This window comes from Ursus americanus, chromosome 14 (assembly GCF_024610735.1).
Source record: "Ursus americanus isolate L20-20 chromosome 14, mUrsAme1.1.p, whole genome shotgun sequence".
NCBI classification, from domain to species: Eukaryota; Metazoa; Chordata; class Mammalia; order Carnivora; family Ursidae; genus Ursus; species Ursus americanus.
In genome coordinates this window covers 45,787,972-45,793,971 of record NC_142140.1, presented here as the reverse complement: position 1 = coordinate 45,793,971, position 6,000 = coordinate 45,787,972, and positions in this window count along the sequence as shown.

Genomic DNA, 6,000 nt, shown 5'->3' with positions numbered 1-6,000 from the left:
AACTGAGCCAGCCAGGCACACGGAGACATTCATTTCTTATTTAATCAAATCTAAAAGCTGTCTTTTAACTGGTGATTTTAACCCAATTACATTTACTCATATCTTAGGAGTAATTCTTTTTTTATTTATTTATTTTTTATTTTATTTTATTTTTTTGTATTTAGTGTTTTTTTCAATTTCTTTGTTTTATTTTATTTTTTATAATAATTTTTTATTATGTTATGTTAGTCACCATACAGTATATCCTTAGTTTTTGATGTAATGTTCCATGATTCATTATTTGTGTATAACACCCAGTGCACCATGCAATATGTGCCCTCCTTAATACTCATCACCGGCCCCCATTCCCCCACCCCCCTCCCCTCTGAAGCCCTCAGTTTGTTTCCCAGAGTCCATAATCTCTTGTGGTTCATTCCCCCTTCTGTTTACTCCCCCTTCATTCTTCCCTTCCTTCTCCTACCAATCTTCCTGCTATTTCTTATGTTCCATAAATGAGTGAAACTATATGATAATTGTCTTTCTCTGCTTGACTTATTTCACTTAGCATAATCTCCTCCAGTCCCGTCCATGTTGCTGCAAATGCTGGGTAATCGTTCTTTCTGATGGCTGAGTGATATTCCATTGATATATGGACCACATCTTCATAATCCAGTCATCTGTTGAAGGGCATCTTGGCTCCTTCCACAATTTGGCTATTGTGGACAATGCTGCTATGAACATTGGGGTGCATATGGCCTTTCTCTTCACTACGTCTGTATCTTTGGGGTAAATACCCAGTAGTGCAATGGCTGGGTCATAGGGTAGCTCAATTTTTAACTTTTTAAGGGACCTCCACACTGTTTTCCAGAGTGGCTGTACCAACTTGCATTCCCACCAACAGAGTAAGAGAGTTCCCCTTTCTCCACATCCTCTCCAACATTTGTTGTTTCTTGTCTTGTCAAATTTTGCCATTCTAATTGGCATAAGGCGGTATCTGAATGTGGTTTTGATTTGAATTTCCCTGATGGCTAATGATTTTGAACATCATTAGCCATTTTATGTCTTCATTGGAAAAGTGTCTGTTCATATCTTCTGCCCATTTTTTGATTTGATTATTTGTTTCTTGTGTACTGAGTTTGAGAAGTTATTTGTAGATCTTTTATCTGTAGTGTCATTTGCAAATATCTTCTCCCATTCCATGGGCTGCCTCTTAGTTTTTTTGACTGTTTCCTTGGCTGTGCAGAAGCTTTTTTCTTGATGAAGTCCCACAAGTTTATTTTTTCTTTTGTTTCTCTTGCCTTTGGAGATGTGTCATGGAAAAAGTTGCTGTGGCCGATGTCAAAGAGGTTACAGCCTATATTCTCCTCTATGATTTTGATGGATTGCTGTCTCATATGGAGGTCTTTCATCCGTTTGGAGTTTATCTTTGTGTATGGTGTGAGAGAGTGGTCAAGTTTCATTCTTTTGCATATAGCTGTCCAATTTTCCCAGCACCATTTATTGAAGAGACTGTCTTTTATATTAGAAGTTTATTGCCACCTACACTTCATATTTTCTCTCTACTGTATATTCTTTTTTATTCTTTTCTTATTCCCATATATATTTTTGGATAGTTCAAGGGTGGATGATGAGCCATTATTATGTAGCTGGTAAAAATTATGAAGTCTATGGAGAAACATAGGGCATATATGTGATATTTACATACTTCTGTAACTAGTGTGGAAATATTTATGCATGAGTATAAGGATGGAAGGACAGTATAAAACATGTAGTTACCTGATTCTCACAGGTTTCTTGGAAGAGGTACTTTAAAAACAATATTTCATTCTAGTATGCTTAACATACAGTGTTATGTTAGTTTCGGGTGTCCAATATCGTGATTCAAGAATCCTATATATGACTCAGCACTCACCACGATAAGTGTGCTCTTCATGCCCCATCACCTATTTCTCCCACTGCCTCTCCCCTCCGGTAACCAGCAATTTGTTCTCTAGAGTTAAAAGTCTGGTTTTTGGTTTGTCTCTCTCTCTCTTTTTTTAAAGATGTCATTTTTAAGGTTGGCCAGGCAGAATGGCATTCAGAAAGAAAGTTAAATTTAAACTCGGTGACATTGTGATTTAAGTCTCTGAAGAACCACTTATTAGCTTAGGAGCCTCCAGAAAAAAGGTTATAGAGCTCTGATAGCCCCAGGATTGTAACAGTGACACAAGAGAATGTAGTTACAGTGCTTGGAAATAGAAACCATTCAATAATTCTGATTTTCTCCTCTCTTCCAGTTGATTCCAATTCTTTTTTTTATCTTTTTTTAAAAGATTTTATTTATTTATTTGAGAGAGAGAGAATGAGAGAGAGAGAGAGAGCATGAGAGGGGAGAGGGCCAGAGGGAGAGGCAGACTCCCCGCTGAGCAGGGAGCCCGATGTGGGACTCGATCCTGGGACTCCAGGTCTGTGACCTGAGCTGAAGGCAGTTGCTTAACCAACTGAGCCACCCAGGTGCCCTGAATCCAATTCTTAACTTCAAAATTTAAATGAAAGTAAATAAAAGTGTTGGGAAGTGACCTTCCTACTAACACTAAAGGAGAGGAATGCCAAGAATGACTGCTTAAATTGAAATGGCCACATTTGGGAGGAAGCTATGGGACTTTGGAGGCTGAGTTGACCAGAGGACATAAGGCATGTGGGCTGGGAGCAGTCCAGGGGGTATCCATGATCTTGGACAGAAAATCACCTTTGGAGAGGTAGCTCGTTACTCACCCCCTTCTGCCTGGATTCTTTCTCTCACCATTTTATTTGATGATAAACTATCCACAGATCTCAGTCTCTGTGCTGATCTAGGAAGGAAGGGAAATGTGGGAGGCCTGAAGGGCAGCACTTTCCTTCCAAGGACAGGAGAAGAATATATGAGCACAGTGAAGGCAGCTCAGGGCAGAGGGGCCTGCAGCTGGGCATGTGCAGTGTCTGTGGCCTGCACTGAAGCTCACGGACCTTTGATCCAAGCCGGCTGCAGGAAACGGGTAAGATAGGAGCTGGGCAATGTACATTTTACTCCACCCCCACAGGCAGGATTATGGATTTACGGTTCTTCTCCTTTGACCCATTGGCTTCCACTCCCAATATTCCTCTGTGCAGAAGGCTCAGCCATGTATGAAGAATTTTAAATCAGTACCTAAGTCACGATTTAGCCTAGGATCCAGAGTCTAGATAGAAGGAGAAGAGGTGAAAGTGTAATCTCTTCTCCCCTATCAGGAAGGAAATCAGCATCAGAAAATTCACTACTGGGAGGAGTTAAGATGGCGGAGGAGTAGGAGACACCGTTTTCAGCCGGTCCTCCGAGTCGAGCTGGATAGGTACCAGACCAGCCTAAACAACCACGGAACCAGCCTGAGACGCAGGAAGATACATCTGGATCTGTACAAATGAACATCTCCAGCGCTGAGTATTGAGGTACGAAGCGGGGAGCCATGAAACTGTGCACAGATATCGGAAGATAAACGGAAGGGGGAGGGAGCCGCCGCGTTCGGGCGCCGGGAAGCGGTAGCCACTTGCACGGGAGAGCGGGCGGGGCTCGCGGACGACACCCGCAAAACAGCAGACTGAGACCGTGAGCCGGGTGCGCGCGCCACCAGGCATCTCGCGGAACACCAGAATCCCGGTGCGCTTACTGGATCCAGACTGAGACCGGGAGATCCGAGAGCGCGTGCGGGGCGGCTGGCGGCTGGCGGCGTTAGAAACACAAAGGACAGAGATGAGCAGGCCCTGGAAGTGAGGGCTGGGACGCCGGGTGTGGGGCGCACATCCCGGACGCTGCAGGGTTGAGCAGCACCAACAGAAACAGAGTTAAAGTGGCCAGAACATTAGTAGAGAACGGGCCGCAATCCCTCTGTTCTGTGACAGAGGCTGAAATTTGGCCGCTGCTGCTCTGACTCTCAGAAGAGGCACAGCAAACCGCCAGGGAAAGCCGCCAGAGAACAAAAGCCTGGAAATACCGGCTCAGGGAGTGCCCATCCCCATCCCCCCTCGCAGGGGACGCCGAGACTCTACCCAAACATGGCTGCCTGAGTATCGGCGTGGCAGGCCCCTCCCCCAGAACACAGAAGGCAGGCTGAAAAATCAAGAAGCCCACAACCCGGGCGCCTGGGTGGCGCCATCATTGAGCGCCTGTCTCCGGCTTAGGGAGTGATCCCGGCGTTCTGGAAAGGAGTCCCTCATCGGGCTCCTCCGCTGGGAGCCTGCTTCTTCCTCTCCCACTCCCCTGCTTCTGTTCCCTCTCTCGCTGGTTGGCTGCCACATAAATAAATAAATAAAATCTTTAAAGAAGAAGCCCACATCCCTAAGATCCCTATAAAACAAGGGGCACGGCCTGGGACCCAGTCAATAATTTGGGCTCTGGAAACCCCGCAACCTCTCTTCATCAGAATGACAAGAAGGAGAAGCCCCCCCAGCAAAGAAAAGACAGTGATTCTGTGGCCTCTGCCACAGAAATAATGGATATGGATGTAACCAAATTATCAGAAATGGAATTCAGAGTAACGATGGTCAAAATGATGAGTAGAATTGAAAAAACTATTAACGAAAAGGTTACTGAGAATATAGAATCCCTAAGAACAGAAATGAGAGCGAATCTGACAGAAATTAAAAATTCTATGAGCCAAATGCAGGCAAAACTAGAGGCTCTGACGGCCAGGGTCGCAGAAGCAGAGGAACGGGTTAGTGAGTTGGAGGATGGGTTAATAGAGGAAAAAATGAAAATAGAAGATGGTCTTAAAAAAATCCACGCCCACGAATGTAGGTTACGGGAGATTACTGACTCAATGAAACGATCCAATGTTAGAATCATCGGCATCCCCGAGGGGGTGGAGAAAAACAGAGGTCTAGAAGAGATATTTGAACAAATTGTAGCTGAAAACTTCCCTAATCTAGCAAGGGAAACAAACATTCGTGTCCAAGAGGCAGAGAGGACCCCTCCCAAGCTCAACCATGACAAACCTACGCCACGTCACGTCATAGTGCAATTCGCAAATATTAGATGCAAGGATACAGTATTGAAAGCGGCCAGGGCAAAGAAATTTCTCACGTACCAAGGCAAAAGCATCAGAATTACGTCAGACCTGTCTACACAGACCTGGAATGAGAGAAAGGGTTGGGGGAGCATATTTAAAGCTCTTTCAGAGAAAAACATGCAGCCAAGGATCCTTTACCCAGCAAGGCTGTCATTCAGAATCGATGGAGAAATAAAGACATTTCAGAATCGCCAGTCACTAACCAATTTTGTAACCACGAAACCAGCCCTACAGGAGATATTACGGGGGGTTCTATAAAAGTAAAAAGGCCCCAAGAGTGATACAGAACAGAAAGTCACAGCCAATACAAACAAAGACTTTACTGGCAACATGGCAACATTAAAATCATATCTCTCAGTAATCAGTCTTAATGTAAATGGTTTGAACCATCCGATAAAACGCCACAGGGTTGCAGATTGGATAAAAAGAAATGACCCATCCATTTGCTGTCTACAAGAGACTCATTTCAAACCCAAAGATGCATTCAGACTGAGAGTAAGGGGATGGAGTACCATCTTTCATGCAAATGGACCTCAAAAGAAAGCTGGGGTAGCAATTCTCATATCAGATAAATTGGATTTTAAACTACAGACTATAGTTAGAGATGCAGAAGGGCACTATATTATTCTTAAGGGAAGTATTCAACAAGTGGATATGACAATTATAAATATATATGCCCCCAACAGGGGAGCAGCAAGATACACAAGCCAACTCTTAACCAGAATAAAGAGACATATAAATAAAAATACATTAATAGTAGGGGACCTCAACACTCCACTATCAGAAATAGACAGAACACCCTGGCAAAAACTAAGCAAAGAATCAAAGGCTTTGAATGCCATACTCGACGAGTTGGACCTCATAGATATATATAGAACACTACACCCCAGAACCAAAGAATACTCATTCTATTCTAATGCCCATGGAACATTTTCAAGAATAGACCATGTTCTGGGACACA